The sequence below is a fragment of the Herpailurus yagouaroundi genome, unplaced genomic scaffold (assembly GCF_014898765.1).
Source record: "Herpailurus yagouaroundi ecotype Mexico unplaced genomic scaffold, PumYag 28, whole genome shotgun sequence".
Lineage (NCBI taxonomy): Eukaryota > Metazoa > Chordata > Mammalia > Carnivora > Felidae > Herpailurus > Herpailurus yagouaroundi.
Window position 1 is genome coordinate 164,395,567 of NW_024412376.1, and position 11,420 is coordinate 164,406,986.

Sequence of the window (11,420 nt, forward strand, 5' to 3'; positions counted from 1 at the left end):
GGCGCCGGACTTTTTTTTTTTTTTTTTTCAACGTTTATTTATTTTTTGGGACAGAGGGAGACAGAGCATGAACGGGCGAGGGGCAGAGAGAGAGGGAGACACAGAATCAGAAACAGGCTCCAGGCTCTGAGCCATCAGCCCAGAGCCCGACGCGGGGCTCGAACTCACGGACCACGAGATCGCGACCTGGCTGAAGTCGGACGCTTAACCAACTGCGCCACCCAGGCGCCCCCGGACTTTTTAAAGATGGGATTGTGCTGGGGGAAAGACACTGAAGGGTAGAAAGAGGGCTTTGGTCCGTGTGACGAGGCCATCTGGATTTGCTAATTGGAGCGTATTCAGAGAAGCAAACTCTCATCTTTGTGACGGGCGCACAGGTGCCAGCTGAACCTTTCGGGCACCCTATCTCCCTGTACCCCTGCGGAGAATGGGAGGGCAAAGAGATGGCTTTCCCGGCCTTGAGGAGACAGTTTTGGGTAGTAGATTTACATTTCAGAGCACGCGGAGAGCCTTTATAAGTGCAAACCTTCCATAAGGTAGCTACTCTAAGAGGGGGTCTTAGTGCTTCTCTGCCTATCGGTAGGTTTTGGCTGGAACAAACAGTAAATTTTCCCAGCAACTTTGACCTTCCCCCCACCCCTCGCAGGCACTTGAGGGAGGGCTGGGGTCACAGCCTTAAGATGGGGAAGCCATGCTAGAGTTTGGCCAGATCTCTGAGTGCCAGACCTTGAACAGAGTGGCTATCGATCGAGAGCTCTATGATTCTCACAGGCAACGTCTTGATAATAAATTTCTCCCAATTGTCCAATAGGTTCACCGTCAGACTCTGGGTGACCGGTCCGCTGACGCCCTGGAAAAGCTGAAACCCGAGAACCTGTTGTTCTCAATTCTTTGTTTTTCTGTAGACGTCGTTTCTACGTATACTGTTAAATCCGCATGTTAGTCTGTGTGGTGACCACTGTGTGGTTATAGATTGCCAAATGTATTTAGCTCTGCGAAGAACTTTTACTGGGGAAAGGTTCTCAAAGCAGTTTGAGTCTAGATTGTAAACTGATGAGGTGGTCATGTTTCTATGCTTGGAATTTCTCAATGTTTTACATTTTTCTGTTTCTGGGCATTTGACTATCTCTCATGTGACCTAATCACTGCTGGAAAGTCTGGGCCGAGGAAGACACCGTGTCGGTTTGTCAAAGAGCGGAGTTGCTGAAGGAGTTGCGCCTGCTTCGCTGGAAAGTGCCACCAGAAAAGGGATGGGAAGTGGTGATGACAAGTTCAGAACTTGTCATTTCTCTGTGACACCAACAAGGCTTCCCTCTGAAATTAAGTCACAGTATTTGGCGCATGTAACGTGAACTCTTGGGAGAGCTTGGACAACCTGGCAGAGTCTGATTTGTGGTTGTGTTCTTACATTTTGTTTGTGGTCTGGCTTAAGGTTCAGCTTCACGGACAGCTCTCGGTAGTGCATTTCCGGCTCTCTGAGGCCTGGAAAGAGGGATGTGCCTTAATGGTCCCAGGAAGGAGCTGTGGACTTAAACTGAACAGGGCCAGCACCATTTCGTGGGCTGTTAATTGTCTGGTTACGCTCATTTGAATAGCACACACACCCCCACCCCCCCGTCCATTTGAGGTTAAAACAACGTATGTAGTAAGCATTTGTAAGTTTGCCCAAATAAACCAAAGCCCTGCAACTTCGCCAGGAAACAGATAATAAAAAACGTTTCTCAGGGTTATCTTGTGTGCCGTGCTATCCTCGTCATCAAATGCAGTAAACTCCTTGTGGCTCAGAAGGCGCTCCATAAACCCACAGTTGGGAAGGGCAGGTCAGCAAGCACAGTTCTTACAGCAGGAAAGGTTCCTCATGGAATCTGCTTGTCCGTGCTCTGGCCTGGAAGTGCATCTGTTCGACATCCTTGCATCATGTGCTCCACGGCCTGAACTGGGAACACAGAGATGAGACGTGGCGGAGAAGACCTACGACAAAACACTGCAGATACAGCGTGCTCAGTCTCATGCCAGGTATTCTGAAACAGAACAGGAAAGGGGGACAGTGTCTTGCCCTTAACCTCCTTCTGGTGGATGAGGCGGACAACAAGCAAGTAAACCTGTGCCCTGTTGTCCGGCTGTGCCCCGTGTTCTGAAGAAAAGTCCAAGCAGGGTCAGAGGTGTGAGCTGTTTTAGGCCAGGGAAGTCCGGCCTCCCAAGGAGGCAGCATTTGAGCAGCGAACTGAATGGAGGACCGAAGGATGGAGCGGAGCAGGCACCCGGGAGGAGGACAGGAGATTTGTGCTTTCCCCGGGTCCTGCCTGCCGTCTTCTGGCTGGAGACGGTGGCTGGAGACGATGGCTGGGGGAGCCGGAGATCAGGAGTGTGCTGCAGTGAGAACCCAGTCCCTGACGCGGGCTCCAAGCGGATTGGAGGGTCGGTGGCAAGTGGAGCCAGGAGAGGGTGCTGTCGGACTGCTTGTGGGCAGCCGGCAAAGGGATCAGTCAGCTGGTCAGCCCCACTGGGTTGGAGGCACAGGTTCCCGAGAAGGGGAGGGGAGATGCTCCGGAGGAGAGTCGCTTCCTGCCCTTGACCTAGCAAGGCTTTCCGAGGCGGTAGACCCGCATGACCTGGCCCCTGCGCTGTCTGGCCGCCTCCTGCCGCCGCCGGAGTTTCCTCCAGCCGCACCGGCCTTGTGCTGCCTGTTGAGGGCTCCTGTCCTTGCCCGAATAGCCCCACTGCAGCTGAGAGGTGGGACAGAGTCTAGCCTGAAGCAGGTAAGAAGTGGAAACTGTGTGTACACAGAACTCCTGAAAAACGTGGATGGACAGGCGCAGGTTCAAGGCAGGGTCTTCCCTTCTTAAGCCGGCTGACGGGAAGGCGTGTCCTGTGCTGGTGGCCGCACCCGGGGAGGCGGCGCCCTCTCCAGCCGTGGGAAACAAGGCCAGACCCCCCCTCCCTCCCCCTCGGCCCTCTCTGCGCTCACTGCTGCAAAGCCTCTTTCCATCCTTCGCAGAACCGAGGGGCTCTGTGTCCTCTGGTAACCGACCAGAAGCATGAGACACCCCAAGGATTCTTCCCTCCTGAGGTTTCTCAAGCCAGGGAGCAAGGAGGTACAGCACTGCCACCATTTCCCTGGGGAGCGCCTGCCATCTGCAGCCCAGTGCACACCTCCCTGCCCCTGCCCAGGTCCCCTCCTCGCCTTCCCCCACCCCCCAGCCAGAGTCCTGAGCTCTGTGCCAGGCTACCGCCAGCCCAGCTGAGGGGCTCCTGCTGTGGTCTCAGGATGCTCTGCCCCCCACGCTGGGCTCTGCCGCCTTCTAGGCTGCCTGTGTCTTCTCGGCAGCCCATCACGAGTGTCCTTCCCTGGACACTGTCCTGGATCAACCCAACTTTTCTATGAAATACCTGACGGGACGATACAGGGTCATGCACCAATGTTCCTATGAACCCCTTCCAAGTACTTCCGGGAGTGATGATCGGAAACACAGATAAGAACGGAGTCCTAGCTTTCTGGTTGCGAGAGCCGTGTACCATTGTTCTGCTTTCCGCTCCAGTGGTAACCTTGGTGAGCCTGTTCCCACATCCACAGTGCTTTTACTCACAGGTCAGAATTCCTCGTGCACTTGGGTTAGCCCCCTGCCATTCCCCACCGCACCCCCGCCCTGAAAGCACTTGGTTACCCGTCTGAGTTAAGTCGTGGGTGGGCAGGTACAGTCCATCTACAAGTAACAGCCCCGCCGTGCGTTGACCATTCAGAGACCCTGGGTTGCTGGCACGTGTTGTCTTCACTGAGTCTGTTCCAGATGGACATCTGGATTCTGTGCTCTGCTGGCTGCCTCTGCCCGTCATCTTGCTTCCCTGCCCCTTCTGCCCCTTGACTCCTCCTTCAGTGCCGGCCCGCTCTCCTGGACCCCTGGGAAACCTGAGCTCCTTCACAGTCCCTTGACAAAGCTGCCCCCTCCACCCTAACAAAGCTGCCCTCCTCCACCCAGCCTGGGGGGTAATGGGAAGCTGAGGGGGTAAGAAAACCCTCTGTAACAAAACTTTTTCATACAGCGGATGAACACGAAGAGGGAAACAGGGACTCCCTAAGACGTGCGCGATGGAGACGCTGCCACTCGAGATTTGCTTTCAACGAAGTCAGGAGCGTTTAGAGGGGAGGCGGTCCACACAGCGGGGCTTCCTATGTCCCAAGAAGCTGGAAGAACGGGCTTCCTCGATCACGTGGTGCTTCGTGCCCGTGTTGCTCCTCCCTCTGTTCCAGGTCACACACCGAGGTGTTTGACTATTGAGTTACGTGGGTGGCGGGTCACTAGCAGGTTAGGCAGAGCAAAACCAACGCCCGATTGCCTGGGGTTCTTCAAGTTCAACTTCTGTTATCAGAATTTTGGCTCTCGCGATCTCCGCACACAGTGCTGCTTCCACTAACGCGCTATATTACAAGGCCAAAGGGACTTTGCAGACGTAATTCGCCACGTGGGTCCCGTGGAAGCCTATGGACCCTTCAAAGCAGTGAGCTGGAGCTTAAGAGGAAATCCAGGCAATTTAAAGCACAAGGATTCCATGCACGTCGCTGGCCTAAAGATGGAGGCAGCCACGTGTCAAGGAAACAGGAACCCGGTCCTCCAAACCCAAGCAACTGGATTCTGCCAAAAACCTGAAGGAGCTTCAGCATGGTTTCTTCCCCGGGGCCTCCAGCAAGGAATGTAGCCCAGCTGACACCAGCAGAGACTCGCGCCATGCCGGACTTCCGCCTTCAAAAGCGTGAGATAATCGGCGCGTGTTTTTTCAAGCCGCCAAGTTGGTAAGGAGCTCCACAGCCAGAGAAAACGGACTCAGCTTTGTGGCAGAAGGTACTTCAAGCCTTCACCAAACCGCAGCCTCTTGCACTCTGTCGTGGTGATCTCTCGCTACATAACAAATCTAAAATCGAATAGGTCTGGGCCCCTGAGTGTCTTAGTCGGCTGAGCATCCAACTCCTGGTTTCGGATCGGGTCATAATCCAGGGTTGTGAGATCGAGGCCTGCATTGGGCTCCACACTGAGTTTGGAGCCTGCTTGGGATTCTCTGTCTCCTTCTCCCTCTGCCCCTCCCTGCATGTGTGCCTGCTCTCTCTCTCAAATAAAAAAACACATGTATTAAAATTGAGTAGGTCAAGAATTTGGAGGACTCAGCTCAGCATTTTGGGCTGTCAGGTGGAGGCTGGGGTTGGATTCTTCTCAAATGCTTCTTCCCTTCAATGTCTGGTGCCTGGACTCAGAAAACCAAAAAGCTGGGCTCCTGGGGCATCTCCTTGGCTCTCTTCCAGTGGTCTCTCCAGTTGTGGTGGCTTTGAGTAATTGGATTTCTTGAGACCTTAGGACTCCAAAACTGCATGTACCAGGAGAGCCACGCAGAAGCTGCAGTGTCTTTTTTTTCAGCTGGTCCCGGGAGTGATAGCATCACTTGGGCCATACTCTCTTAGGTGGCCACAAAGGCCCATCCAGATTCCAAGACAGGGGACGTAGATTCCTCCCCTTGATAGGGACGTGGCAAGGTTCTAGAAGAGCACGTGGGACCAGAAATGCCGTGGTGGCCATCTTTGGAGAATGCAGCCCGTCCCTCTGGCCACAGCAGTGACGCTCCTCCCTATGGAAACCCACACTCACACTTTTCCCTAAGAGCCTCCAAGTCTTACTGCATTATGTCAGCACGCTGAGGCCCAAGGTCCAGGGTCTGGTCATCGAGATCAGACCCAAGGATGGGAGAGGCTCCCCAGGGACAGCCCCTGAGAACTGCTTCTCCATATGCAGGCTGCACACTGGTGAGATGCACTGTCTGCCCCATACACCCACCGTGGTGGGACCAGCATCGCCCAACTGCTACAGACATGACCCAAAAGAGGGGAAACAGCAAGTGGCCATCACCAGTCTGCAGCAGTTCTGAGATGCAGCAGGGCTCTGTTCCCAGTTCCTCCATCAGGGCCCAGTCTTACTCTCTGGGAACACTTCTCTGGGAATCTGGCTCCACCCTCTGGGCCCTCAGTCCCAACCTCTGAACCATCTTTCCTTTTTTCAGATGTAGCTCAGGACTGAATCCGAGTAGTTTCTTCCGGTTGCTTCTTGCCTGCAGAAATTTGGGGTTCCAAGACCCCCTTTTCATTTTCTATGGTATGTCTTCCTTTAACTCAAACTGATGTGCTTCCTTCTGAAACAGTGCTTCTTATTTATTCGTGATTGATTAACATACCCATGAAAGCCACATCCACAAAACTCACTCTACCTCACTCTACGTTGGGCTTCCAGTGGTATTTGCAGGGACAGTGTCCTTCAGATTCTTAGAGATCCTGTCGTTTGCAAGAGAAGATGCATGAGGCGTGCCTTCAAGATCCTCAGAAGGCCTTTTGTGTGTCTGAAAGGCTCTGTGAGGTAACACCATAAATCTTCCTGAAGTTTTAACGGAGGATTTCTAGTCGTGCTTTTGGGTCTCATCTTTAAACCATATTCTCCTGACAGCAGCGTGGATTTGAGCTCTGTTCAGAGCCCTTCCTAAATGGTACCACTGTTTGCCATCCAGAGAGGCTGGGAATGAGAACCCAGCAAACCCAGCAAGTCCTGGCTCTCTTATCTTTTATTTTTAGAGAGAGAGCATGTGCATATGAGTGGGGGAGAGGGGCAGAGGGAGAGAGAATCTCAAGCAGGTTCCTTGCTCAGCACAGAGCCCAATGCAGGGCTCGATCCCATGACCCTGGGGCCATGACCTGAGCCAAAATCAAGAGTTGGACGCTCAACCAACTGCTGGCTCTTTTGTATTTAACGGCTGTTTCTTCCTCTTACATTCTACTACGAACACTGCCCTCACATGTCCTTAGTTTGGCCATTCAGTTCATTAGGTACACATTTTCTGTAGATTGTCAGGTTCTCTGCTGCTGTGTAACAAAGATCCCCTTTCCTCCAGAATCCTGTGTTTTCAGCCTTCACTGAAAACCTTCACTAGAGCCTCAGCTTTCTCTGTCTCTTCAACATCTTCCCAGCCCCTGCCCACTGCCCAGTGCCACTGTGTCTCAGGAGTAACCATTTCTAGAGACCAACACCTCCTCAAGTGATCTGCTGTTATGTACACAATCTCTTCAAAACTTAGTGGCTTAAAACAACAGCCATTTATTTCTTGCTCTTCCTGTGGGCCAGGAATTTGGGAGCAACCCAGCCGGGCAGTTCAAGCTCAGGGTGTCTCATGAAGCTGCAGTCAGGTGGCGACTGGGGTCATCTGGAAGGTTTTGTCCACTCACACATCTGTGCTTTGGCCAGTTGTTGTGGACGAGAAGTGTTAAATGGTGATTGGAACTTACCAAATCTTCTACTTTCACTCTGATAGAAATAAATTCTCTTTACAAGTCGTTCTGTTGTTGGCTATGTGAAACAGACTCACCGTGCAATAATCATCACTTGATGGAAGACCTTTCCCAAGTGGGTTTTGGGTTCACAGATTGTGGATTAATCTGGGAACGGATCGCACTGGGAAAAGACGGAATCCAGGACTTTTTCCTTTCTCTTCTGTCAATTCTATCCCTCTCTCTGATGTAGCATAATGCAGTCTGCAGACGGCAGCAGCAGCGTGATCTTGCTTATAAAACGTACAAGTTTTGGAAACATCATTTTTACATATGGGAGTGATACTAAAAGCAGCTGTAGTGACGACCGATTTATATTTTCTAAAATTTGTTAAGTCTGGTGCTGTGATATCCCGAAAAACAAGACATGGAAGAGATGGGTTCAGAGTGAACATGGAATATGGAAGAAGCTTCGGAGGTGCAAAGGGGCTGAATACCACTTCCTGAAGAAGATACTCCAGGCCCGAGTTTCTAAAGTGGTTTTTTTTTTTTTAGTAGATTCTATGCATAATGTGGGACTTAAACTCACGACCCCAAGATCAAGAGTCGACACTCTGCTGACTGAGCCCGCGAGGCACCCCAGGCCCAAGTTTCTAAAGAAAAAAAAACAACAACAGAACATCTGGGCATCTGAGTGAGATTCCTCCAATCAAGACTGGATGGAGTAAAAATATGGAGGAAAAGAGTTTGGCATTTTAATTTATCTGGGACCATAATCTAACCTAGACAGGCTTCACATCGAATGGACCCATTAGCTTTTGCTGCATAAACCACCCTAGGTCCCGGTGACAATAAACATTCCTCAAGGGCCTGCACCTTGGCTGGGACTTGGGTGATCCAGACTGGCTAAGTAATGTGTCTGTGGTGCCAGCTGACCTAAGCTGGGCCTGTCTAGGGCACCTTGGTCAAGTGTTCCTCCCCTCTTCTTCCTGAGACCAGTAAGAGAAGCCGGCCTGTTCTCGTAGCAGAGACCAGAGTGAAGACGGCCCAACCACGTTCGCACACTTCGAGCACGTGCTTGTGTCACGTCTGCTAACATTTCATTGGCCAAAGCAAGACACAAGGCAAAGGATGAGGAGGCAGGAAGGGGTGGAGAACTGGGACCTTTTGTACGATCTGCCACAATCTGTCTCCTTGCCAATTACTCATGTAAAATTTCCTCATCCTCCTCTAAGGATCCTCCCACATTTCTTCCAGTCATGCCATCCAGCTAGAAGTCTGGGATCCTGTGACCCACATCAGCTTTTCCGTGGCACAGAGGCTTATGAACTTTTTAAAAGACCTGTTCTTGCCCACTTTCTCAGTTCAGACTACCATAATGAATACCATAGACCGGGTGGCTGAAAACAACAAACCGTTTCTCACAGTTCTGGAGGCCGGAAATTCGCAATCAAGGTAGTGGAGGATTTGGCATCTAGTGAGAGCCCTCCTCCTGGCTGGTGGACCAGCTGCCCTCCCACTGTAGCCTCACACGGAGGAGAGAGAGGCTAGTTTTCTGGGGTCTCCGCTTTGAAGGGCACTCATCCCATCACGGGGGCTCCACCCTCAAGGCCTAATTACCTCCCGAAGGCCCCGCCCCCACATACCATTTAAATGGGGACTTGGATTTTGCCGTATGAATTTGGGGCGAACACAAACATGTAATCTATAACACCCGCACAGAGACAAACGCAGTGGTGACGAGACAGGATAGCGCCCCTATGTGAGGACGAATTACAGCAGCTGATGACTTACAGCAATGTTGATGTGCTGTAGGCAAATACTGTCTGGTCTCTCACTGTTAAGGATAAGGAATATTCCTTGATTAGGCCTTGGTCCTGGAACCTAAAAACAGTTCACTAGTGCAGGTACTGGCACACTTTTTTTGGTAAAGGGCCAGATTATTCATTTTTTTTAGGCTTTGTAGGTCAGTTTGTGTGTGTGTGTGTGTGTGTGTGTGTGTGTGCGCGCGCGCATAACAACTCTTTAGATATGTGAAAAGCATTCTTTGTTCAAGGGCTGTAGTTTGCTAACCCCGCCCTTCTTCATTGTTCTGCACACTTGTCTGGGCTCTCCGAGTGGGTCGCAAGTGAGTCGCGTTCTTCCTTTTCCATCACACTCCTTGGCCACTTCGGAGGAGGGAATTGAAAAATACGTCCGTTCTGGCTACTGAGCCTGCTTTCTGCTAGTAGAAAAATTGGGAGCCAGGAAACCTTTCTACATTTTGGAGAGTCCTAGTCTTTCTTCATCCAAGCTGGCAGCATTTTTGCTAACATGGCTGCCTCCAAAACTTAGCGGGTTTTCTCTGTATTTTATTCCGTTCCATTCATGTACCAAAAGCCAAGCAATTCTTATGTTTAGCTCTCTAGGCCTAATTGCTGCTACTTTGGTCGTATCTGGCTGCTGTGAGATCATGCCCTTCAGATCCCTAGAAGCCTGTGGTAGGCAGAATTTTAATACAGGTCCTCATGAGCTGTGATACCCGGGATTACTCCTATGATTATGTTACATTATATGGCAAAAGGGGGATTATTCAGGCACACCTCATCTAATCACATGTCCCCCCATAAACCCTTTAAGTTATAAAGTAGAATTTTCTCTGGCTAGGAGGTGATATCAATGATTAAAATGTTAAGAGGCACCTGTGTGGCCAGGTGAGTTAAAACAACTGACTATAGGGGCGCCTGGGTGGCTCAGTCGGTTAAGCATCCGACTTCGGTTCAGGTCGTGATCTCGAAGTCGGTGAGTTCAAGCCCCTCATGGGGCTCTGTGCTGACAGCTCAGAACCTGGAGCCTACTTCTGATTCTGTGTCTCCCTCTCTCTCTGACCCTCCGCCTATTCATGCTCTGTCTCTGTCTCAAAAAAAATAAACGTTAAAAAAAAAAAATTTAATGAAACAACTGACCATAGATTTCAGCTCAGGTCATGATCTCACAGTTTGTGAGTTTGAGCCCCACATCAAGCTCTCCCTCTCTCTGCCCCTCCCCCGCTTGCTCTTGTCTCGTTCTCTCAAAATAAACTTAAAAAAAAATTAAAATATCTGTCAATACGTTAACCACACTTGTAGTTAACATTCCATAACGTATAGAGCTGCCAAATCACTACTTTATACACCTGAAACATCGTGTGTCAACTACGCTTCAATTTAAAAAAAAAAAAACAGTGTAAAAAATGTTGGGAAATAACGTTAAAGCAACATTTATTGAGCTCTTGCTGTGTGCCACGGCAGGTGAGGGCTGTGGGGAAGCAGAACCAAGAACCTGCCCCCAGGGTCTATTGTCTTAAGGATGGGCTTATATGATCTGATGAAGAATCAGTTCTGCAGAATTACCGCCCAAGGACACACTGCGCGCCAGGCGGGGCTGAGTAAACAGTGTGCACCCAGACCTACACTACAGTCCGGGTAAAGCGAGGCGCAGAATTGGAAGCAAAACGCAAGGCAGAATGAAACCTACGCTTCGAGCAAAAATCCGGGCGGAGGCTGGGCTGGGCGGCATGGAGAGCAGGGCCAGGCAGGGAGCGTCGGGGACAGCCACCTCCCGGGAGGCCAGGGCGGGTGGCGGCCGGGGCGGGACGGCCCAGACCCAAACCCCTGACGCTCAGCACGCCCCCCCGTAGTCCGCTGCACTAAAGGACTCTAGCAGTGCCGACCCAATTCGGCTACTCACGACTGAGAACGTTAAGCAGCTAAGAGTACAACGCAGTCAGCGCCGTCCCCGGACCACGCTGCGCGCCACACGGGCGCAAAGAGGCCGACGTCTACACCGCCAGGCCTTCGGACCCAGCCCTGCGCCCTCGGCGTGCCGGGACCTACGGACCGCGGACGGAGCGCGGCGCCGGGGCCGCGCGGCCGCAAAGGAGCTCCCTGGTGTCGTAAAAGGGCCGCACGTGAGCACAGCTCTGGCAGACGGCTGGGGCTCCATTTTGGACGCCGTCTCCGCTGCGCCAAGTTGGGGGAACCTGTTGCTCGTCACGGAGGCGCTCCCGCCGAACTCGGCCCCGCACCGGGCGCTCGCGGCCGGCCGGCCGGCGTCCTGGCTTCGGTGTTTTTTTTTTTTTTTTTTTTTTTTTTTTTTTTTTTTTTTT

The 11,420-nt window shown here is 51.7% G+C and overlaps 1 long non-coding RNA gene across 2 annotated transcripts in view; it reads right to left on the reverse strand.

The window, feature by feature from the left end:
- The window catches only part of LOC121038699 (uncharacterized), a 22,900-nt gene extending 11,526 nt beyond the window's left edge, over positions 1–11,374 (reverse strand). Inside the window, exon 1 of one of the 2 annotated variants that reach the window (XR_005794453.1) lies at positions 11,003–11,374. This is a non-coding gene — a long non-coding RNA (uncharacterized LOC121038699). Of the gene's footprint in view, positions 1–10,789 lie in introns of both variants that reach the window. The other variant, XR_005794455.1, reaches the window with a different exon arrangement.
- Between the last annotated feature and the right edge of the window lie 46 nt (positions 11,375–11,420).